Raw genomic sequence first — 26,225 nt, 5'->3', positions numbered from 1 at the left:
AACCTCTACAGAGTAGGATTAATGTACTGGTAGTAATATGTACCAGTAAATAACTGGGTGAAACTTTAAGCACCTCACAGGGTATGCGGTAGCAACCCCCCCCAAAACCCTTGTGTAAGGCAATCCCTCTAATTCAGTTTGCTGTCATATTCTGACCTTTACTGGGATTATTTAAAAGGACTGAGAATAGCTTCTTGCATATGTAAGCAGGACCAAATAGCCACCTGAAATGCTTGTAAAATAAGTGTATAAAAAGATTTAAATATAATCATGATGGGGTGACAACCCCCTTACTGGCTATAGAAAGTAATGTTAGTTGTGGTAGGTCAGAAAAGTTGATGAATTGTGCAGGCACACAAGTGACACAGAAAATTAAAAAAAAAAAAGCTTGAAAAATTTTACTGCCTGAACATGGCAATGGTAAAATGTGAAAAGACAGCACAAGGAAACATTAAGTTCATTGTTCATATCTGAGTTTCATCCATAATATTTTATTTAGTTATTTTACATATTAAATTCTGTTTCCTTCTATCACAACACACAATGGCATACAAGCATGATGTTCTTCGTGTTTCACTGTTGCAGTCATAACATTTGGGTTATCCCTGCCAGGGTAGCCCTCCGCCAGCCCGAATACCAGACTTAGTATTTCTGCGTCAGTTGCTGTCGCTTGAGGACTGACGTCAGGTCGTCAGTAGTATAAAGTAAGGCAGCCAACGCCATTACATCAATATTTCTTGCTGTGGAGCCCGAAGCAGAACCAGTTCGCATGAGTGCCGGTTGGTCACTACCTGAGTTTTTGTCTCCGAATTGAAGTCGAAGCCTTCTAAAACTAAGTACCCCTTTGGGGATCCTTTTTTCTTGCACTAACCTTTGTCAGAAAAGGTTAATAATGGTCTTGCCTGTGGAAAGCAAGGACAACACCGAGACTTCCACTCGTACTGCGTCACTTGTTTAGGCCCAGACCACGACGTCACCTGTTGCTTCTGTGCTTTGTTCAACACCAGAGCTATCCAGTGGTCGGCCCCTTATTGTAGCCAGATATTTTTGTTTACAATCCTCAAATTCTGACATGGCTTCTGTAAGCCATCCGACAGCAGATCTTCCGAAAAAATGGAAAGATAGACAGACAAGACTGTACAGGTCCAAACCTACTGATGAAGCTTCCATTAAGCTAGTCGTCCGTTCTCCTGTACTCACTGAGGCGCTTTCCCAGACCCTGATGCCCGCTTCAGTTGATTTGCAGGCTGCTACCAGAACCTTTTTGGAGTCCGGTATGCTGCAGGATCCTATGATCATCTCTACCTTGGATGGGTCCGGAGCCGCTGAGTAGGCACCGGCTTCTGAGGAGTCTTTTGCACTACCAAATCTCGACACGAACCGAAGTCTTCTTTCGCGACTACCATTCTTTCAAAAACGACTGAGTTTCTTAGGCTCAGGGTTCATACCACACCCAAGAAACCGACCCACTCTCAGGCACCTGCTACCTTGCCTCAGTCTCAAATGCTTAAAATGGCAGAAAACCTTAACATGCTGGTTAGGGGAAACCAAGCTACCCCCTCAAAAAGGAAAAGAGATCTGTTCCCTGTAGTTTTGTCTGAACAAGAGTCAGATGAATCTGATGCATCTGACTACGAAGACATGCAACCCCTCTCTACTTAAGAGTATTCTGATGCAGAGGACTACATTCCTTCAGCCTCTCCCCTAGAGGATTTTTCCTTTGGGGAAACCCTGCATACTTTAAGGGAGCATTTCCAAAGGGAGAGTCAGGACTACCCTCAGTCTAAAAAGAGACTGAGGGAATTTCTAGATCTTCCACAACACAGACTCTTGGCCATCCCCCCAGTCCTGGATGTTGTGAATGATGTTTTCCTTGAATCCAGCTTGACTCCTGATGCCCTACCTCCTGCTCCCGGAAAACCAGACAGGTACTATAGAGTCCCTGACTCACACAAATATCTTTTTAAAAATCCAACAGCTGACCCTGAGGTCATTTCTCAAGGGCCAAAAGGGATTAAAGCAACCTCTGCTAAGAATCCCACCCCCTCAGACCGGGATTCCAGAGCACTGGACAGATGGGGTAAAAAAGTATAGATCTCAGCTACTCTTGCTATCAGGGCACTAAATTCAGTTCCATATGCTGAAATTTCAGAAACGTACCATGGAACTCCTTAATCAAAAAATGTCTTCCTTTCCTGCTTGGGCAGAATCTAAAGATTTACAAGACTTAATGTATTCTGCACGTCAAGTAACTAAATACACTTTGCACTGTAGTTTTGACGCCCTAGAAGCTTGTTGCAGGGCAGCAGTCACTGGATCTGTCATTAGAAGGCATGCATGGCTTAAGGAACATCCCCTATCAAATCTAAATTGTTGGATGCCCCCTTACACAAAGATAATTTATTTGGCACTAAGGCAGAAGAGGTCTTAAAAAAGATGGAAGAAAAAGCAAAATCTATGCAAACAGTTAAGGATTTCTTATAGGTCTAGCCCCCTGGGTTCAGCAGGCATTGTCCTTTCAAGCACTGGTCCTTTCCTGCTCTGAGTAAACTGGCCCAGCCTAGGCCCCGTGGAAACAGACCCTCCAGACAGCAGCCCCAGGGAATGCAGAGATCTAAGCAGTGGACTACCTCCACTTCAAAACCAGGGGATGTTCTTTGCATTTCACTGTTAGTCATTACATTTGGGTAATCTGCTGGCAGGTTGCCCTCAGTCGGCCTGAATATCAAAGTCTTGGGTCCTGCATCGGTTTCTGTCTCTTCTTCCATGACGTCAGGTCGTCAGGGGTATAAAACAGGTAGCAGACGCCATTTTCTTTAGTCTTTCTTGCCATGCAGTGCCCGAAGCAGAAGCATTTCGCAAGTGCTTGTCGGCCGACTCCTGAAATTTTCAAATTCGAGTTTCAGAATCGCAGTCTTCAATTAAAGCTAAGTACCCTGTTGGGGAAACTTTTTCTTGCTCTGTACCGATGTCAGTAAAAGTTAATAATTGCATTACTTGTGGGAAGCAAATACCTCATAAGTATTTTCATTTGTACTGTATTCCTTGCCTAGGCCCAGATCATAACGTGCCTTGCTGTCTGTTTTGTGCTAGATTTAACCAACACACTATTAAGCGTCTGTATATCTTTGCTTCAAAATATTTTGGAAACAGATTTAACTACCCTGAAATGTCATCAGATAGCAATCCGACTACCGGAGTTCACAAAAAAAGCAAAGAAAAGGACAGAGACAGACCGTCGAGGTCCAAAACCGATGCCGAAGCTTCTCTTAAGCCAGTCGCTGGTTTGCCAGTACTCAGGTGCTTTCGCAGCCCCTGATACCCGCTACTTTTGAGTCGCAGGCCTCTACCGAGACCCATGTGGAGTCCGGCACGCCACGAGATTCTCAGAGTATTGTACCCGCAGATGTCTTTCCCTCGGATGGGTCCAGAGCTGCTGAGCAGGCACTGGTTTCTGAGGGTGTCTTCAGTCCTCAGCATTTCTATATAAAACAGACACTAGCTTCAAAGACAAAGGCAACTTCTAAGGCTAAAAAACTGATGCATGAGCCACGTGCTCAGGCCTCTATGCCCAAAAAGCAGATGATTAAAATGGCTGAAGACCTAATTACTTTGATCAGGGGTCCCCCCCCGAAAAGAGGCCTAGGCAAGACACTGATTATTAATCTTCAGATCAGGTTTCTATTTCTTCTGATTCCTCTTCTGATCTGGAATATTCTGTACCACCCTGTGAGGATTCAGATGCAGAGGAATCTATCCCATCTGCATCCCCTCCTGAAGATTATTCCTTTGGAGAAACCTTGCATACTTTGAGGGAACATTTTCATTGGGAGAGTCAAGATTTCTCAGAATCAAAAAAAGAGGCTTCGGGATTTCCTTCTGCCTCAGCATAGGCCTTTAGCCATACCTCCTGTATTAGACATTGTTGATGTGTTTTCGGAATCAAGCATGGCTCAAGATTCCTTCCCTCTGGCTCCTAGCAAGCCAGACAGATATTACAGGGTTCCTGACTCGCACAATTTTTATTCAAAAACCCTGCTGCTGACCCTGAAATTATTTCACAGGGTCCCAAAGGTGTAAAGGCCTCAACAGCTTAGAATCCTACCCCCTCTGATAGAGATTCCAGGGCGCTGGATAGATGGGGAAAGAAGGTTTACACGTCTGCAACCTTGGCAATTACGGCCTTAAACTGCCAGTTTCATATGCTTAAATATCAACAGCATGTTATGGAATTACTGAAACAGAAAATGATGTTGATTTCTGAATGTGTGGAAAATAAAGAATTACAGGAATTATTGCATGCAGCAGAACAAGTTGGAAAGCATACTTTGCAATGTGGTTTTGATTCCTTGGAGGCCTCCTGCAGAGCCGCAGTTACTGAATCTGTGATTAGAAGGCTTGCCTGGCTAAAGGAGCAAAATTTGCCTGATCGTGTTAAAGCTAAATTGTTGGATGCACCTTTACAGCATGATACTCTGTTTGGTATTAAGGCAGAAGAGGTTTTAAAGAAAATGGAAGACAAAGCTAAGTCTATGCAAACTGTAAAAGACTTCTTACAAGTGCAGCCACCAAGATTCAGTACACACTGGCCTACAAAAAAATTGGTCCTTTCCTGTGTCCGATAGAGCTTCACGGGGCAAATCCAGGCGCTCAAAGGGCTCTAGATACCAATCACAGGATTCTTACAGGTCAAAGCAGTGGGGTACCTCTACCTCCAAATCTGGAGGAAATCAAGCACAACCCTAGAGTAAACAGTCTCAATGACTTCCCTCTGCCATCACCAAGCACTTATCTTTTGGCAGCCCCCTTAGGGGGAAAACTAGCACTTCATGCTCAAAATTGGCAGTTAATAACCCAGGACAATTGGGTATTAAACATAGTATCCCAGGGATGCAGATTTAATTTCCATACTCTGCCAATTCCAAATGGTTGGCCAGATCTGCCACAAAATCAATGGGCAGAGGCACAGAAACAAGTTATGTCCCTCATGGATATGGGGGCTATTCAGCCAGTGCCAGAACAGGAAAAAGGAAAGGGGTTTTACTCAAGACACTTCTTGGTACCCAGAAAAGACCGGGCCTGCCGCCCAATACTGGTTTTATCAATTTTGAACACATTCTTGGCCACACAAAATTCAAAATGCTAACTTTGCAGCAGCTTTTGCCCATGCTGGGCAAGAACGCTTGGCTAGTGACTCTAGACTTAAGAGGCATACCTGCATATCCCAATAAGGGAATCGTGCAGAAGATGCCTCCACTTCAAAGCTGGTTTTATGCATTGCCAATTCTCTGCACTGCCCTTTGGCTTATCTACTGCGTGCAGGGTCTTTACAAAGTGCCTGGCACCAGTAATTGCATTTTGCAGACAAACAAGTATACAAATCTGTCCTTACTTGGACGACTGTCTCATTCAAGCAGAAAATGAGGACATTCTTCTTGAACATCTGGCGTTTGTGAAAAGGCTTCTGACATGCCTAGGGTACACAGTAAACGAAAAGAAATCACAACTGGTACCCTCTCAAAAGATAACATTCCTGGGTACAAGCTTACGCCAGAAAAACAAAGACAACTGACTATTTACTTCAAACAGATGGCAACAAAAACCCAATTATCTGCAAGACAAATTCTGCAAGCTTTGGGGTTCATGGCATCTTGCATTCTACTGATTCCATATGCAAGACTGCATATGAGGAAACTACAGTGGTACCTAAAAGGTTTATGGAGTCAACTGTGTCACAGTCTGGAAAAAGTGATTCCTCTCATTCCCGGCCTACAACAGGAGTTTCTTTGGTGGGCAGAGACATGTCACCAGAACATGGGACGGTCTTTCACTCTACCTCCTGCCAATCAAATCCTAACTACAGATGCATCAAACTATGCTTGTGGGCCCACATGGGGAGATGCATTCAGGGCATATGGACCCCAAAACAAATGCAGCTGCATATCAACCAGAAAGAGATGTTAGCTGTTCAGAGTGTCGTGACAGCTTTCAAGGACTTACTTCATCCAGGACAACTACTGATAAAGACGGACTACACCACAGTTATGTGGTACATAAGCAGGGGGGCGCACACTCCTACCCCCTTTGCAGACTAGCCATGGCATTGTGGGACACAGCCTTGACTTACCAAGTACATCTTCAAGCTCAATTCCTGCCACGAAAACAAAACACTCTGGCGGATGACTTAAGCAGAAACCTTATGGACCCTCACGAGTGGAAACTGGATCCACAAGTCTTCAGAATGATAACAAAGAAATGGGGGAGCCCGGACATCTATTTGCTTCTCTCCAGAATTATCAACTGGACAAATTCTGCACAAGGACTTATCACAGACAAGCATGGAAAGTGGATGCCCTATCCTTCAGTTGGAAAAAACAGTCAGTCTACACCTTTCCTCCTCTGCCTCTTTTTCCCAAGGTAAAAAAAAGGATTCTAATTGCCCCGGACTGGCCTTGCCAACACTGGTACCCAATCCTAAGGAATATGTCTCAAATCCCTCCTTGGTACTTGCCTCATATACCACATCTACTGTCTCAGCAGCACAGTCAGCTCCAAACTCTGAACCTGGCAGCATGGCTGATCATGTAGTTATACAAATAACACCTCTCAGTAAATCTGTGATGGATGTCATTTTGGAAGCCAGAAGGCCTAGTACTATAAAATCTTATGCTGATAAATGGAAGAGATTCTGTGGTTGGAACCAAGCACAAGGAACTGACACAGCAAAACCAAATATTCCTCGGATTTTACAATACTTGACTGAGATACTTGACAAGGGCCTATCTTTTTCATCAATAAAAATCCATGCCTCTGCCATCTCGGCTCATTACAACACAGAGCCACCGATCTTCTCATCCTCTGCTAAAACAGTATCTTAGAGGGGCCAAAAATTTAAGGCCTCCCAGATCATCATCAATTCCTGCATGGGACCTCAATTTTGTGTTGGAAATGCTAACCCTGCCTCCATTTGAACCAGCTGCTACTGCAGATATAAAGTTTTTGTCCTGGAAAACAGCTTTACTTTTGGCAATTACTTAAGCAAGAAGGGTTTCAGAGCTGCAGGCCCTCATGGCTGTGGAGCCTTTTTATTATATTTTACCTGGACAGAGTGTCCCTCAGGACCAATCCTTCCGTTATGCCTAAGGTGGTATCTAGTGTGGCTCTTAACCAAACTATTCACCTGCTAACCTTTTACCCAAATCCGCAGAACAAGGGGGACCGGATTCTGCATTCCTTGGACGTGCACAGACCACTAAGATTTTACTTAAACAGGACCAAATCTCTAAGAAAAACTGAGCAGCTACTGGTGGTATTTGCTGCAGGATCAGAGGGAAAGGCTATTTCAAAGCAGACTGTTTCAAAGTGGATAAGCCACTGCATTCGTTTCTGCTACTTGCATCATGGTAAACCGGTGCCCAAGGGCATTAGGTCACATTCCACCAGGGCTGCATCTACATCAGCAGCCTTTTTCAGAGGGGTACCAACCAAAGACATTCTAGAGGCTGCTACTTGGAGTTCTTTGCATAGTTTTACAAAGCATTATCAGTTGCCTCTCTTTTCTAAGTCCAGGGCAGGTTTTGCCACTGCAGTTCTGCAGGGCCTTATAGCCGCTCCTAATGCTATTTAGTTTCAGCCTCCCATCCATAGCTTTGGGATTCTACACAAATGTAATGACTGCAACAGTGAAACACGAAGAATGTAGTACAGTTGTGTACAATTACCATAAATATAGATGCTTGAGTGTATTCATTGTTGCAGTCCGGGTTACCCACCCACCATCCCCCTTTATTCTGGAGATTCTCTTTCCTTCACTATATTCTACAGCCTTTGTGGTGTATTATATATACATTATATATGTATATATATATAATTTTTTTGTTCCCCATTTGGGGGGCACCTGACATCTGGGACAAGAAAAACTAAAGAAAATGGCGTTGGCTGCCTGTTTTATACCCCTGACGTCATGGAAGAAGAGACAGCAACCGACACAGGACCCAAGACTTTGATATACAGGCTGACTGAGGGCAACCTGCCAGCAGATTACCCAAATGTAATGACTGCAATAAGTGAATACACTCGAACATCTACATTTATGGTAAGTGTACACAACTGTACTGTTCTTAGCCACCCCCTTATGGTAAGAACTCACAGTGACTCACTTCCTCCACCCCACCCCCGCCCACCTTTACTTACCCCTAGGAGGAAAACTCTCCTTTCACTCAAGCACATGAGCCACCATTACCAAGGACCAATGGGTTCTGAACATTGTGTCTCAGGGATACAAATTTTCCTTCCATACCCTTCCAACCCCAAAAGGGTTCCCAGATCTGCCACCAAATCAGTAGGCAGAGGCTCAAAAGCAAATCCTTTTCCTGCTCTCTATGAGAGCAGTAGAGCAAGTTCCTGCAGTACAGATAGGCCAAGGCTTCTACTCCAGACTTTTTCTGGTGCCCAGAAAAGAGGGCACCTGGCGTCCCATCCTCAATCTAGCCATTCTAAACACCTTCCTGGTGATCAAAATACTCACCCTCCAGCAGCTGCTACCCATGCTTTCCAAGGATGCTTGGCTAGCCACCCTAGATCTAAAAGAGGCCTACCTCCACTTTCCTGTCAGGGAATCATGCAGGAAGTATCTCCGCTTCAGGGCAGGATCTCGACACTTTCAGTTCTCTGCACTTCCCTTTGGCTTATCTAATGCTCTGAGTTTTCACAAAATGTCTGGTTCCGGCCATTGCCTTTTGCAGACAAAGAAAGATTCAAATTTACTCATACTTAGATGACTGCCTTATTCAGGCAGCCAGGAAAAGCTGTTCAAGCTCCTGGCCTTTGTAAAGATCCTACTAATCTCCCTAGGGTACACAGTCAACGAAAAGAAATCCAAACATGTGCCCACCCAAAGGATAATCTTCCTGGGAGCAAGTCTGGACACAACATCCCAGATGGCATTCCTTACACCAGAGAAACAAGTTTTCATGACCGCTTACTTCTCTCCGCTAGCTACCAGGTCCCAGCTAGCCGCAAGGAAGGTCCTGCAAGCTCTGGGGTTCATGGTATCTTACTTACTACTCATTCTATATGCCAGACTGCATATGAGAAAACTTCAGTGGTACCCAAGGACCCTTTAGCGTCAACACTCTTAAGACCTGAAAACTCTCTTACCTATAATTCCTTGCCTCAGAAAGGATTTTTTTTGGTGGGCAACAGTATGCTCCTACAACAAGAGACTGCCCTTCTCCCCACCCCCTGCCACCCAGACTCTCACCACAGACGCTTCAGACTATGCTTGGGGTGCACACCTGGACAGCAGGGCATATAGGGCCAATGGGAGCCCACAGCAAATCCATCTGTACATCAGTCAAAAGAGATGATGGCTGTGTAGAACGCCTTGATAGCCTTCAAACCCCTTCTCTCTCCAGGGGTTCTCCTGATGAAAACAGACAACACTACTGTGATGTGGTACATCAGCAAGCAGGGGAGGGACTCACTCCTACCCTCTATGGAGGCTGGCCATTACCCTTTGGCTCACAGCCCCTTCAATGCAACTACACCTGTTAGCACAATACCTACCAGGCTCTCTCAACTCTCTGGCAGACCAGTTAAGCAGAATCCTTCTGGACCCACACGAGTGGCAACTCAACAAAAGTACGTTCACCCTCATAACTCAGAAGTGGGGGACCCCAAGGTCGACCTCTTTGCCTCACACACCAACCATCAGCTCAGCAAATTCTGCACCAGAGAGCATCACTGCATGGCTTGGAAAGTGGATGCCCTGTCCTTGCCCTGCATCAATCTATCGGTCTGTGCCTTTCATCCACTACCTCTCATCCCTAGGGTACTGCTCAAAATATGGGAGAAAAAAACAAGGACCATTCTTATAGCTCCAGACTGGCCCCGACAACACTGGTACCCCTTGCTGCGCAGCGTGTTCCCTCTGCCTCCATGGCATCTTCCTCAGATTCCAAACCTCCTGACCCAGAGGGAAGGGGAATTCATGCAACCCCAATTGCAGACACTCAGTTTGGCAGCTTGGCTTATTCCCTAACCCCTAACCAATCTGCCATCCTCAGTAAACACGTTCTGGATGTTATCCATGAGGCCAGATGTCCTAGCACCAGAAAGTCTTATACAGATAAATGGAAAAGGTTCTGCACCTTGATCCAGCCTAAGGGAGCCAATATGGCACAGCCCTTCATCCCTCTCATCCTGGATTACTTAGCTGACGTACTACACAGTGGTCTTTCTTTCTCCTTTGTAAAAATTCATGCCTCTATTTCTGCTCATTTTCCCACTGAGCAGCCCTTTTCTCACACCCTTTGATCAAAGTGTTCCTCAGAGGGGCTAGCAACTTGAGGCCCCCCAGAAGGGCACCAACACCAGCTTGGGACATCAACTTTGTCTTGGAAAAGCTCACTCTGCCCCTTTTGAACCAGCTTCTTCTGCAGAGCTAAAATTTCTCTCCTGGAAGACAGCATTCCTTCTGGCCATCACTTTTGCCAGACAAGTCTTTGAGCTGCAAGCACTCATGGCTGTGGAACCCTTCATCATCTTCCATGCAGACAGGGTATCTCTCAGAAGTAACCCATCCTTCATGCCCAAGGTGGTGTCCAGTGTGGCTCTCGACCAATCCATTCATTTGCCCACCTTTTTTCCTAATCCCTAGAACATGGAGGAAAGGATTCTTCACTCTCCAAATGTGCACAGACAGCTCAGATTCTATCTGGACAGGAGTAAATCCTTCAGAAAATCTGATCAATTGCTGGTTAGTTTTGCTACAGGGGTAGAAGGCAAAGCCATCTCCAAGCAAGCCATTTCCAAATGGATTGCACACTGCATCCATTTCTGCTACAAACAGCATGTCAAGTCTCCCCTCAAGAGGGTCAGGACACACTCCATCAGAGCAACCTCACAGAGGAGTGCCCACCAGGGGCATCCTGGAGGCTACCACCTGGACATCTATTCACGCTTTTACTAAGCATTACCACCTGCCTCTCTTCTCCAAATCCACGACAGGGTTTGCCTCTGCAGTCTTGCAGGGCATCCTAGCCAGCCTCTAGTTTCCTTGACTGCCTCCACCCATTTCCTCAGCTTTGGGAATCTACCCAAATGTGATGATTGCAACAGTGAAACACGAAGAACATAGTACATTTGTGTACACTTACCATAAATGTAGATGTTCAAGTGTATTCACTGTTGCAGTCCTGGTTTCCCTCCATTCATCCCCCTTTAGTCTCTTTCTCCTTTTTTTACCTTTCTTCCTTGTTGTTCTCCTTTCCTCACAAGGGGACATACTGGTATTTATTTTCCACTGGTGGGTTTCTTCCACCAGAACCTGGCCTCCTACATTTGGGTGCTCTTGACAGTTTAGGGCAAGAAAAACTGATGTAATGGCATCTGCTGCCTTACTTTATACTACTGATGACCTGACGTCAGTTCTCAAGTGACAGCAACCGACGCAGAAATACTAAGTCTCTGGTATTAGGGCCGGCCGAGGGCCACCCAGGCAGGGATAACCCAAATGTGATGACTGCAACAGTGAATACACTCTCGCATCTACATTTGGTTGCTTTGCTTACATTATTCACTACTGAAGTGCAATTTGCATGAATGTCAGTCTTTTACTTCCAGTCATTTGAATCTATGCCCAGCTTTGTGTAAAATGTTGTGGAGATGCTTAAAGTAAGTTATGCCAGTAACTGGACTTGTAAAGCTTTGCACAAAGCCCTATGCAAAGGACATTGCATTAACTCATGTGAGAGGGACCTAAAGAATGGATATCAAGACAAGAGAGATCCTCAGAAGCTATGAAATACTTAATCCTGGCAGACTTCCTTAAATAGAAACAGGATGATGATGATGATGATGATGATTATTTTAAACAGCAGCAGATAACCTGGTCTTTAGATATCAACTGGTTATTGAGGACATGGATAAGGTTACATGTCCTTTTGATATGAACCTATGCCTGTTGCCACTGTAAAGACTAAAAGAAAGAAGTGGGAAGTTTGAGGAGTCTGTTTACAGCTATCACTTTTTGGAATATTATTATGTTGAGCTAGTTACTATTAACCACAAAAAAAAAAAAAAAAAAAAAACAGGTACCACCACGGAACACTTAGACTGTATAGAATGCAGAGAACAGGAGAACCAGCATGACCAACCAATCAATATACCACAAATGTTTATTAAAATAGTTTGAGCACTTTCATCCGGGTTACAACAATGACTTAATCAGAAACGCATCTAAAGAATTACCAGAGTTTTAAATACACTTTCAAAATCACCACATGTTAGAAAGCAGCCAATCAGTAACACTAGTTGATCAAGCCATAGTTAAGTTAAAGCCACAAAACACTACACAATACCTAAAGAACTAGAAAATAACCATGCTAAAAATATTATAGAAATAAGATTTCACTTTCAGTATACTGCTAATGGACACGTTCTCGTTCATACCAGGGTGTACTGGGAAAAACAATTTGTTTTGACAAGTTCACCCCCCCCCTTAGGAATTTTATCTAAGATACCTGGATGATCTTTTTATTTTGTTTCTTATTTAAACACCACCATTGCATTTTTAAAATTCACACATTCCTTTGATGAAACTAAAGTCAATTATCTGGATGTGGAGGTTGCCAAAGATGGAAGGATGGGTAGATATAAGAGTAATATTTGCAGAAAACCTACGTACTGTAATAGTGTTTTCCATTACACTAGTGGCCATCCCGCACACCAGAAGAAAGCCATCATCAAAGGGCAATATGTGAGACTGGCAAGACTGGTGTCTGAAGAACAAACTTATCAAATTCAAGCATCAAGACTAGCACAAATGTTTACAGCTAGGGGATACCATGTTGGTATGGTCAACAAGGTTAAACAAGAAGTGGAAATAAAAAGGAAAGGAGGTTGGCTTCAACCTTTACTTAGAATAGAAGGAAATGGTAGGGATAACTGCTTTAGAAACAATGTAGGTGTTGATAAGGATTTTATAATTCCTTTGTGGTGACGTATGACAGTAAGGCTGAGTATTTAAACTTGATTTTAAAGAAGAATTAGAAAATTTCTTTCCTTTGAAGGGTACATAGACATTTTGGGCAATGGCCCACAGATGGTATGCAAGAAAGGCAAAACAATCAATATTTGGAAGGGACATCAAATTGTGCACTGTTCAACACCAATAGGAAACTTTGTACCTACAAACATGAGAACTGTAGACAATGTAATTTTGTAAGGGTAGGTAAAAAATAAAAAAAAATTAACATAATCATAACTAAACCACCCTTTCATTTTGATTGCAATACATCTGGATTAGTCTGCATTGCTTCATGTGAAAAGTGTACTAGTTTCTATATTGGTAAGACACAGAAAAGGTTCCGTGAACAGATTTACGAGCATACACTAGACATCAGGAAAAATAATGTTAACAGTTCATTAATGAAGCGCATTTTTTAAATTCTATGAACAATTTTTTTTTTTTTATTTATTGATGGGCATTGACATGGAAAGAGAGGACCCCTAGGGTGGACCATGGAAACTTATATATTAGAATATAAATAACTTCTTTGGCAAGTTAAATTAAATGCATATACCACCCCTGGTTTGAACGACAATGTTTCAATTAGCAGTATATTGAAACTGACGTCTTTAGAAGTATAAAAACCTTTTATTTCTATATTTTAACGTGGTTATTTTCTAGTTCTTTATGTAATGTGTAGTGTTTTGTGGCTTTAATTTAACTATGGTTTGATCAATAGTTGATGTTCATCGTGTTTCACTGTTGCAGTCATTACACTTGGGTTATCCTGCTGGCAGTCTACCCACAGTCGGCCTGAATTCCAAAGTCCTGGTCCGGCGTCGGTTGCTGTCGCCTCTTCCCTGACGTCAGAGCGCCAGGGGTATAAAAGATGCAGCCAACACCATTTTCTTCAGTCTTTCTTGCCGCGCGGTGCTTGAAGCAAAAGCAGTTCGCAAGTGCCGGTCGGCCGACTCTCGAGATTTTCAAAACCGAATTTCAGATCCGAAGCCTTCATTAAAGCGAAGTACCCCATTGAGGAAACATTTTCTTGCTCCAGACCGATGTCAGAGAAAGTTAACAAGTGTATTTCTTGTGGGAAGCAAAGGATTTTCATTCTTACTATATTCCTTGTCTAGGCCCTGACCACGACGTTGCTAGCTGTCGGTTTTGTGCTAGATTTAACCAACGCACTATTAAGCGTCTGTTCAATTTTGCCTTTCATTACTTTGGCCGAAGATTTAATTATATAATGCTGTCGGAACAGCCGACGACCGGAGTTTATAAAAAGCGCAAGGAAAAGGACAGGTATCCGAGGTCCAAAACCGACGACAAGGCCTCCACTAGGCCAGTCGCCAGTTCGCCAGTTCTCAGTGAGGTGCTTTCGCAGCCCCTGATGCCCACTACCTCAGAGCCACAGGCTGCTTCCGACTCCGACGTGGAGCCGACTAGGCCTCTGGGTACTCAAGGTATTGGACATTTGGAAACTATTCTGTCAGATGGGTCTGGAGCCACTGAGCAGGCATCGGCTTCTGAGGGCGCTTTCAGACCTACACAGTTATATGTTAAGCCAACCTCAGCTTCAAAGGCAAAGACTAAAGCAGCTCTAAAGACAAAGAAACAAGTACAGCATTCTCCTGCACAGACTTCCTTGCCTAAAAAACAGATGCTTAAAATGGCCAAAGACCTAATTACTTAGATCAGGGGTTCCCATCTCCCTCCAGATAAGAGGCCTAGGCAAGAGACAGAATATGAATCTTCAGATCAGGTTTCCATTTCCTCTGATTCCTCTTCTGAACAGGGATACTCCCTTCCTCCCTATGAGGATTCTGATGCTGAAGAGTCCATTCCTTCAGCCTCTCCTCCTGAGGATTATTCATTTGGGGAAACCCTTCACACAATGAGGGAGCACTTTCACTGGGAGAGCCAAGAATACTCAGAATCTAAGAAAAGGCTCAGAGACTTTCTTTTACTACCTCAGCACAGACCTCTTGCTATTCCACCTGTTCTAGACATAGTAGATGATGTATTTTCAGAGTCTAGCCTGTCTCCTGACTCTTTACCCCCTGCACCGGTGAAGCCGGACAGATACTACAGGGTTCCAGATTCCCACAAATTTCTATATAAAAACCCTCCTGATGACCTAGAAACTATATTTCAGGGTCCCAAAGGGGTCAAGGCTTCCACTGCAAAAAACCCTGTCCCCTCTGATAGAGATTCTAGGGCATTGGACAGATGGGGGGGGGGGGAGTTTACACTTCTGCTACCTTGGCTGTAAGGGCTTTAAATTGTCAGTTTCATATGCTTAAATATCAGCAATATTTAATGTCACTGCTAAAACAGAAAATGTTGACAAATTCTGAATGTATAGATAACAAGGAAATGCAGGATTTATTGCATGCAGCTGAACAAGTGAGAAAACATACTTTGCAATGTGGTTTTGATTCACTGGAGGCCTCTTGCAGGGCCGCTGTTATGGGTACTGTCATTAGAAGGCATGCTTGGTTAAAGGAACAAAATCTGCATGATCATGGTAAACCAAAATTATTGGATGCTCCTTTACAGCATGATACTTTGTTTGGTGTTAAGTAAGAAGAGGTGTTGAAGAAAATGGAGGATAAAGCGAAATCTACGCAGACAGTTAAGGATTTCTTACAGGTACAACCACCCAGATTTAGCAGGAACTGGCCTTCAAAGAATTGGTCCTTTCCAGTGTCAGGCAGCAAAGAGGCAGATACAGACGCCCTAGAGGCAGATCCCAGCCCCAAGGCTCATACAGGCCTAAACAATGGGGTGCTTCTACCTACAAAAGCGGAGAAGACAAATCACAGCCATATGGAAAACAGTCCCAATGACTTTCCTCTGCCAATACCAAGCACTTAACTTTTGGCATCTCCCTTAGGGGGGAAAACTAGCACTTTATTCACAAAATTGGCATATAATCACCCAGGACAAATGGATCTTGAATATAGTGTCCCAGGGCTACAGGTTCTACTTTCACATCCTGCCAAAGGCAAAAGGTATGCCAGACCTGCCACAAAATCAATGGGCAGAGGCGCAAAAATAAGTTACATCCCTCATGGACATGAGGGCCATTCAGCGAGTACCACAGCAAGAGCAGGGACAAGGATTTTACTCAAGACTATTCCTGGTACCCAGAAAGAACAAAGCCTGGAGACCAATACTGGACCTGTCTATTCTAAACACTTTTCTAGACGTTCCAAAATTCAAAATGTTGACTCTGCAGCAGCTTCTGCCCATGCTGGGCAAGAAGGCTTGGCTTGTAACTTTGGACCTAAAAGAGGCATACCTGCATGTCCCAATCAGGCAGAATTGCAAACGATACCTCATATTCATAGCTGGATCAATGCACTACCAATTCTCTGCACTGCCCTTTGGATTATCTACTGCTCCCAGGGTCTTCACAAAATGCCTAGCACCAGTACTTGCTTTCTGCAGACAAAGAGGAATTCAAATATACCCTTACTTGGACGACTGCCTTATTCAAGCAGAGAACAAAGACATTCTACTGAAGCATCTGGCGTTTGTAAAAAAAGATTACTAATTTGCCTAGGGTACACGGTAAACGAAAAGAAATCAAAACTAGTACCCTCTCAAGAGAGAATATTCCTGGGTGCAAGCTTAAATACAACTACCCAGATGGCTTATCTCACGCCAGACAAACAAAGGCAACTGACTTCTTACTTCGAAATGTTGGCAACAAAGACCCAGTCATCTGCAAGAAAAATTCTGCAGGCTTTGGGCTTCATGGCTTCCTGCATTCTACTAATTCCATATGCAAGACTGCACACGAGGAAACTACAATGGTATCTAAAAAGTGTTTGGACTCAATATTGCCACAGCCTGGAAACATTAAATAACCTCATTCCCTGCCTGCAACAGGTGTTTCGATGGTGGACACAGGCCTGTCACTACAACAAGGGGCAGTCATTCACTCTACCCACGGCCAGGCAAACTCTAACAATAGATGCATCAGATTATGCCTGGGGGGCCCACATGGCAGGAAAATGTATTCAGGGAGCATGGCCAGCAATCCAAATGCATCTTCATATCAATCAAAAAGAGCTGCTAGCTGTTCAGAATGCCCTGACAGCCTTCAAGGATCTACTTCATCCAGGACAACTACTGGTAAAGATGGACAATACTACAGTCATGTGGTACATAAACAAGCAGGGAGGCACACATTCCTACCCCCTCTGCAGACAAGCCATGACTTTGTGGAACACAGCATTGACTTATCAAGTATACCTGCAAGCACAGTTACTGCCAGGAAAGACAAATACTCTGGCAGACAAACTAAGCAGAAATCTCAAGGATCCTCACGAGTGGAAACTAGATCCACAAATCTTCAGTGCGATAACAAGGAAATGGGGATGCCCAGACCTAGATCTATTTGCCTCCCCACACAACTGCCAGCTACAGAGATTCTGCACAAGGACTTATCACAAACAAGCATAGAAAGTGGATGCCCTATCATTCAGCTGGAAAACCCTTACAGTATATGCCTTTCCTCCACTGCCACTCCTCCCCAAGGTACTCCTAAAGGTCAGACAAGAGAAGCCAAAAATGATATTGATTGCCCCAGACTGGCCGCGCCAGCACTGGTACCCAAGCCTAAAGAGCTTGTCTCAAGACCCAGCCTGGACATTACCCCAAATTCCTCATTTGCTGACCCAACAAAACAATCAGATTTTGAACAGCCAACTCAGAACCCTAAATCTGGCTGCATGGCTGATAATTTAACCACTCAGAACACACCTCTCTCTAAAGCAGTTATGGATGTTATTTTGGAGGTCAGGAGGTCCAGCACCGGAAACTCTTATACAGAAAAATGGAAGAGATTCTGTGCTTGGAACCAGGCACAAGGAATGGACACGCTTGTACCAAATATTCCTCAGATTTTACAATACCTAACTGAGATGCTGGACAAAGGCCTATCCTTCTCATCAGTTAAAATCCATGCCTCTGCCATTTCAGCTCATTACAATACGGATCCACCTATTTTTTCACATCCACTGCTAAGGCAGTACCTCAGAGGAGCCAAAAACATAAGACCTCCAAGGAGAGCTCCAACACCTGCATGGGACCTCAATTTTCTCTTGGAAAAGCTCACACTGCCTCCTTTTGAGCCAGCCAGTACAGCTGAGATAAAATACTTATCATGGAAAACAGCTCTGCTCCTAGCAATAACCTCCGCAAGAAGAGTCTTAGAGTTAACGGGCACTAATGGCTGTGGAACCTTTTATTATTTTCCATCTGGACAGGGTTTCTCTAAAGACATACCCAACATTTATGCCTAAGGTAGTGCCCAGTGTGGCTCTTAACCAAACCATTCATTTGCCTACCTTTTATCCAAACCCACTGAATAAGGGGGGAGAGACTTTTGCATTCTTTGGACATACACAGACAGCTACACTTCTACTTGGACAAAACTAAAGCCTTCAGAAAGACTGAGCAACTCTTAGTGGCATATGCTGCAGGATCGCAAAGGAAAGCTATTTCAAAGCAGACTATTTTAAAATGGATAGGCCACTGCATTCGCTTCTGCTTTTCACAACATGGCAAATCGGTGCGTAAGGGCATTAGGTCACATTCAACCAGAGCAGCAGCCGCTTCAGCAGCCTTCCTCAGAGGAGTACCAACCAAGGACATTTTGGAGGCTGCAACTTGGACTTCAGTGCACACTTTTACAAAGCACTACCACTTGCCTCTTTACTCTAAATCCAGAGCAGGCTTCGCCACTGCAGTTCTGCAGGGCCTCATAGCCACTCCTAATTGTATCTAGGCCCAGCCACCCAACCTCAGCTTTGGGATTCAACCCAAGTGTAATGACTGCAACAGTGAAACATGATGAACATAGAACAGTTGTGTACCTACCATAAATGTAGATGTTCAAGTGTATTCACTGTTGCAGTGCAGGTTACCCTCCCACCATCTCCCTGTCATTGCTGGGACTTATCTGTCCTTCTCTATTCTATACAACCTATGTGGTGTATTTGCTTGTATATGAAGGTAATGTTTATGTTAGTGCATCTTTTTTTATGAGCAGAATTTTTAGCCTACCCTTTTGGGGGCACCTGACCTCTGGGGCAAGAAAAACTGAAGAAAATGGCGTCGGCTGCATCTTTTATAACCCTGGCGCTCTGATGTCAGGGAAGAGGCGACAGCAACCAATGCCAGACCAGGACTTTGGAATTCAGGCCGACTGCAGCTGATGCCATTTTCTTCAGTTTTGCACTAACATAAACATTACCTTCATCTACAAGCAAATACACCACATAGGTTGTATAGAATAGAGAAGTACAGATGAGTCCCAGCAATGAAAGGGGGTGGAGGGAGGGTAACCTGGACTGCAACAGTGAATACACTCGGACATCTACATTTATGGTAGGTACACAACTGTACTTCACTGATTGGTTGTCTTCTAACATGTGGTGATTTTGAAAGTGTATTTAAAACTCTGGTAATTCTTTAGATGTGTTTCTGATGAAGTCATTGTTGTAACCCTGACGAAAGCACTCAAACTGTTTTAATAAACATTTCTGGTATATTGATTGGTTGGTCGTGCTGGTTCTCCTGTTCTTCTCTGCATTCTACTAGTTACTATTAAGCCAAGAACTGAAGCATAGGTGGTTCAACCGGCGCCTTGGGTTGGTACTGTGAAACAGTGTCCCACTCCCTCAGCTCTTCAAGTGAAGAGTAAATGGTCCTTCTGCCACACGAGCCAAGTGGCCACATGCAGGACATGCCCTTCAGCCATGCAGTTCCCGTTTTTGTGCCCTGCCCATTTTCTTTTAAAAAAAAATTACTCTTTTAAACTACAGCAAACATTTGCTACAGTTTGTACCTTGTCTGCGTGTGGACCTCTACAGTGCTCATGTTTTCGACTTTTTTTCATAGTTTCATAGGGAAATACTAGGCTAGCTGGCCCTTATGGGCCATTTTAAGCCTAGCCAGTTTCCCTTTTTATACACAAAATAACCTATCCCGTTTGATTATAGCTTGGCCTCACCCATCCTATTGTCTATAATTATACATTATTCCTAATGAGAATAACTGGGATCTTAGTATAGGTTATTTGAGGGGACTCCTGGATGGATAAAGCATTTAGGAGCTGCCTTTCTCTTTTAGAAGTACTGGGGCAGTCCTGTGTAAAATTTCCGTTTCCCATCCATAATAAATTGCGCTTGAATATGGGATGAATTTTGTTTTATGTGGATGGTGAATCTGATCCACAGCAGCGAGATATACCTTTCCCTCCAAACTGTTTTGTTGATGTTGCAGAAGAGCTTTAGATCTCTAGATGGGAGTATTTCTGATACCATTTAATTTGCTGATGTGTAGTAAAGCAGTCAGTAATGGCTGAAGATGTCTTGCATACTAGACAAGGGGCATCTCTTAACAGTATGTAAGCTACAGAGTATAGTGACAGGGCTTTAAGTCAGTCCATGCAGGACATATTGTTTAGGCCTTGTATATTTTTAGTAAGATATCTTTTACTTGCTGAACCACGTTGGCCATTATCAACCCATTTGCCAGACAGAAGTCTAGAATGGCTTCTCCTTTTGTTCCTATTGCCAAAACACTGTGGACCAAGGCAGTCTTCAAATCCTATTCAGTTTGTCCCAGCATAAGTATTGGTCTCCCATTATCACCACCAATTCATGTTACCATGCCTCATCTAGTAGGTCCAGCAGCTGCCGCCTGAATGTACTCTTTTCCTTACTGCTACAATCCTGCTGTGGGGCATAGGCTAAAATTGTAAATACTTGCCTTATCTTTTCACCGGTGTTTGACTGCCATGAGTCTATATCACTTATTCTGATGACACCCCTCACACTCTTCAGAACACTTGTCAGTAATATTCTCATATCATTTCTAGTCTGTCTTCCCCTGGATCCAAAGCCAAATGCTTTTGTTGCATTGCCCATTCACCTCATCTCCTGCATGCATAGGATGTCCACTCTCCTCCTTACTATCATGTCATCTGCTTACAAGTTGGATCCTGTCAGTGAATTTACAATCAGCGTAGCAATCCTAAGTTCATGTTTAACAGTTTGACTGGTTTTATATCCAGCTTCCAGACTGAAAAAAATGGACACTGGCCAGTCAGCAACTTATTGATACAAGGTTGCTGGGCTTTATGGCAGGAATGCAATGCATAGTATAGGCACACAGACCTTCCCACAGCTTGAGCCACTAGCTTAGGTTGGAGTAGGCCATAACTCTTGACCTCTTAGAGCAAGAAATCTTGACAAAGGCCCAAAATCGGGGACAGATTTTAAATGTTGCTGTTATAAACTTAGAAAGTTGTTGGAATAAATTTTGCATTATTATGCATTTTCTGAAGGATATGAAGAATGAAAGTCAAATGTCTGTCATTATTTCATTCTTCAATAGTTTGACAGAAAAGCACAAATTGTATGAGGAGGAACATACCAAAAATGGGGCAAAAAAACCTGCACATTCTGTGAAAAATTTTGACAGTTGAAGGGTATTGAGTAGGCCCCCTTTTGGCAAATTAGTCCATGTGAAAATCATGTGTAGCCAATTTTGACACTGTTGTGTGTCCACTAGCCTGACACAAAGCTGTAATCTATGCTCTCCTGTCTAAAGGATACAGAGCACCAAAGTTCATGCCTAATGTGGTTGGTTTCCACAACTCTTCCCCCACTAAGCATCATCTAGAGTCTGTGCTGCTGCCCACAGCACCATTAAAAGTTTGGGTGAGTCTGAGGAGAAAACACCCAGCATGTTTTTTGGAGGTGGGAGGAACCTCACAACAACACAAGGAAAACATGCAGCCAACGCCAGGTGCTAGTCAAAGATCAGGATCAAACCTGTATCTTGGGCTTGGGAGATGGAGACCTTGACCATTATGCTAGCCATGTCTGCATTTGTTCAATGCACCATGAATAGATGTTAAGTTGTCCATCTCGCCTTCGTTCTTGCTGGTTGGGATCGGAGCCAATCCTTGGCTCTGACTCGGCCATCTTCTATAGCTTGAGAGCTGTTTACTGGCTCGAGGCTACCCCTTATCCCATGATGCCTAGCGCTAGCTACCCAGATCTCGTTTGCCACTTCAGCTGCGAGGTGTCGTTTTTTTGGCTCAGGCTCTTATAAAGTTTCTTTATAGAACTTTTTTACTATAAATAGTCGTTTTCCTAGGGGGTTTTGTTAGTTTTTAGTATTATATTTGTTGTGTTAGCTAAGTGTCTATTTGTAGCTTCCGTCCCCTTTAGAACTCGTTTAATTTAGAGAGTCCCCCCCCCCCCCCTTACTCCTTTCCTGTCAGGTTAGCCGTTTAAGTTAGAGGCTTTCCTTTTACCTTCTTTATAGGCTAGCCATTTGAGTTAGAGGCTTTCCTATTAAAAAAAAAAAAAAAAACTTTAGCTTTAGTCTGTAGTACTGTGTCCTTTTCTGTAGACTGTATTTGATTGGTTAGCTATTGTATTTTTGTTACAGGATGTCCAAAGAGTCCAAGGTGTCTGGGTTCAAGAAGTGTGACTTATGCTGTTAGAAAATGTCTGACAGATGGGTACACTTCTTGCGTCTATTGTTTAGGCGCTCTGCACCTGCAGGACTCTTGTTCTATCTGCCACGCATTTAGTCCAAGAGTTCTGCAGGAGCATAAAAATAAGCTTATTCTTAGGGGCCTTTTGAAGTCTCAGGATTCACCGGCCAAGACTCAGCCTGTGAGATCCCCTAAAATTACCAAATCATCGGCTCCATGTTCGGAGCCGTCTTTGGTTCAGACTCTACCTGCTACTTCGGTTCCGGCTGGAACCATAAAGACCATCTCCAGTCGACTCCATCAGAAACTTCAGAGCCTTCGCAGAGCCACAAGAGGCTGAGGTCCCCTTCTCTGGAATCGATACATTTGGTTCCTCTGTCTCCCCTGCTGCAAAGCGAGCGCAGTCACAGATCTTCTCACTCCTCTCGATCCTCTAGGCTCTCTGATCACAACGTGGAGAGAGTGGTCAGTAGGTTGCTAAAGTGGCAGGCACTTGCCAAGATGTTGTCCATCCCTCCTCAAGTGTCTGCTCCGTCCACTTCTATCGATGTTCCTCCTCCGACTCCATTGAGCTCTGAGCCGGAGTTCGTTTGGGTTCGAGTAGTGGAACCATCAGCTCCGATAACTTTATCTCCATCGGTTCCATCTTGGGTCCGATTCCTTCAATGGTGCCGTCCGTCGAGGGATCTGGGCGCTGGGGCTCCCTCGTCTGCTCCGAGGGGGCGAGTGGCATCTGACCCTTGTCCGACCCCGTTCTCCCTCTTGGAGCTTCGGCGCAGGTGAGCTCGGCTCCTACATCGGCCTCGGAGCCGTCTCCCTCGGTGCGGAGAAAGATTCCGATTTCCTCTGAACCAGAGCTTTCTCTGCATCGTGGCAGGGATGCCTTCGATGTCATGAGGAGTGTGCTGGCCACTGAGTCAGCTCCACTACTGGCCCGATCGGCTCTGTTCCCTGTAACGCCTGTGCCAACCTCTGCTCCTCCTCCAGACCTCAAGCGTGGGGAACCGGTGCTCCAGGGCACCCCATTGAGTGTTTCCTCTTCTTCCGAGGCCTCCCCTGATCATTCAGAAGGAGCCCCCTCGTAAGAAGAAGTGTAAGAGGAAGCACAGTGACTCCCCCGAGTCTGTCACTTCTGATACAGACGTAGATGATTCGGAAGGGTCCCCGAGATCCCCCTCTGAAGATGTTTCCTTTTCGGACATCCTCGAAATGCTTAAGCAGAGGGGGAACTGGAATCCCCTAGCCCCTACCGAGGATGAGTCTGTATTCCTGGATGCATTCGGCTCCCGACCTTCCACCTCCTGGGTTTCTCCGCCTTTCGATCCACTTATGTCCGCGGTGGCTTGAAAGGCTTGGTCAGCCCCAGATACAGTGGAACCAACTCCGAGGAGACCTGGCAAGTTTATCACAGCACCCCATGATAAGCAGTTCCTTACCAAAGGTGTTCCTGTTGATGCCATTGTGGTAGCAGCAGCCACCAAAAAAAGACTTGGAGGAAACCTCTTCACCTGTCCGTCGTCCTAACAAGGAGTCTAGGACCATGCACAGATACGGGAAGCGAATGTTTGCTTCAGCGACCTTTTCTATGAGGTCACTAAACTACTTGTGCCATTTTTCCCGGCTTCAGAAGGATCTCCTTAAAGAGCTCAGAGATTCTCTTCAAGATTCATCATCTGAGGGGGCTCAAGCTAAAGTGGCTTCCCAGCTGGCGACCCTTAATTCTGTAGTCAACTCCTCCATGAGGCTCATTTCTTATGCAGCCGATGGTGCGAGTAGAGCCGCAGATACGGGCGTGGCCCTTAGGAGACATGCATGGATGCGGCTGTGTAACTTTGCGGAACCCTTTAAAGCATCATTCACCAACACCCCCTTTGATGGTTCCTTTCTTTTTGGACCACAGGTGAAAGACACTTTGACTAGGTGTGAGAAGAAGGCAAGACTCTCTCTGCAGTGGGAGTCCATTTTTCCACTCCTTCCAGACCATACCCCAAGAGTCAGAAGAGTAGTAAAATGTGGTTCCGAAAATCCCAGGGAGCCTCGCCTGACACACGTAGTGATTTTTCCTCCAGGGGCAGAGGGGGAAACAGCAACAATAGATGCTGCCCTCGTGGCAGAGGGGGTCTGCAGAACCAGGGCAACAGAGAATCCTTCTCTGAGAAGCCCTTTCAGAATCCCTGAAGGGTTGCCCGACTGCCTGCCTCTGGAGGCAGTCGGGGGAAGACTTTCACTGTACCCAAAAGCCTGGCAAAATTTAACACAAGACAAATGGGTACTGTCAATTATATCCGGAGGTTACAAAATTCCCTTCTCTCAATCCCCCTTACCGTCAACCAAATCCCTTCCAGATGTTCCACCCACCCAATCTGAGGGATCAAGCAGTCATAGATGTTTCAAGACTGCTAGAAAAAAAGTCATCCAGGAAGTCCCGGCAGACCAACATGGATCCGGAACTTACTCAAGGTTCTTTTTATTACCAAAAAAGTCAGGGGACTGGAGACCGATTCTGGATCTCAGCAGACTAAACAAGTCTGTTCAAAGAACAAAGTTTGGGATGGTCACGCTACAGTCCATTGTACCTTTTCTGGGTCATGACAATTGGATGTGCTCCATAGATCTTTAGGATGCATACTACCGCATCAAAATGGACAGGCACTCCAGGAGATTCCTTTGCTTCCGGCTGGGAGCCAGTCATTACCAATTCAAAGCTCTGCCCTTTGGTCTCACCACAGCCCCCAGGGTGTTCACCAAATGTGTGGCAGTGGTCACGGCTCACCTGAGACGTCGAGGATTCCAGATGTTTCCATGTCTAGACGACTGGCTCCTCACTGCTCCTACCAGGCATCAACTTCTGCAAGCCAGGGACTACACAATCACAATCTGCTCCCAGCTAGGCATTACAATAAACTTCAAAAAATCTGCCTAATTCTAATGCAGAGCAAAAGGATCCAAGTCAGGTTCGTCCTTCAAACTCTGGGTTCCATGGCAGTGGCAATTCTTCTAATCCCACTGGCCCGCTTTCACATGAGGATCCTTCAGTGGCTTCTGTTCACACAGTGGTCTTTCCAACAGCTGCCCATGTCTCACATGATCATGATTACAGAAGCATGCAAAAAGCACCTTTCCTGGTGGATGGTCTCCCCACTAGTGACTCAGGGCGACCCTTCATTCAGCCCCCTCCGTTTGCCACGGTGACCACAGATGCTTCCCTGATAGGGTGGGGGGGGGTGTTATCTGGGCAGGACAGTCCAAGGCACTTGGCAGCCTCACGAGTACCACCTGCATATAAACGTCCTAGAAATGAGAGCCGTGCTCCTAGCGTTGCAAGCTCTTCAAAACTCTCTCCCTTCTGGGACCATTGCAATTCAAACGGACAACATGTCAATGGTCTGGTACATCAACAAGCAGGGTGGAACCAGGTCCTACCCCCTATGTCGAGAAGCACTCGGACTCTGGCAGTGGGCGATTTCCTCCCAACGATTTCTGATTGCGACGCACATCCCTGGGAGGTCCAACGTCATAGCGGACAGGCTCAGCAGAGCTATTCTCATGCCTCACGATTGGTCTCTGAATCAGGTAGTTTTTGATCTCTTCTTCCGTAAATGGGGACAGCCTTGCTGCGATCTTTTTGCCAATCCCTTCAACAGCAAATGCAGCAACTACTTCTCCCTTCTTCCGCTTCCA

General features: G+C 44.8%; 1 protein-coding gene across 1 annotated transcript in view; it reads left to right on the top strand.

Annotated features, from left to right (window-relative positions):
* ROCK1 (Rho associated coiled-coil containing protein kinase 1) overlaps nt 1-26,225 on the top strand; it is a 4,526,103-nt gene that overhangs the window by 477,794 nt on the left and 4,022,084 nt on the right. The gene's annotated exons all lie outside the window — the stretch shown is intronic.

This window comes from Protopterus annectens, chromosome 3.part0, assembly GCF_019279795.1.
Source record: "Protopterus annectens isolate FY-2018-M chromosome 3.part0, PAN1.0, whole genome shotgun sequence".
In the NCBI taxonomy this organism is placed as follows: domain Eukaryota; kingdom Metazoa; phylum Chordata; order Ceratodontiformes; family Protopteridae; genus Protopterus; species Protopterus annectens.
This window is presented reverse-complemented; position numbering and strand designations above follow the sequence as displayed.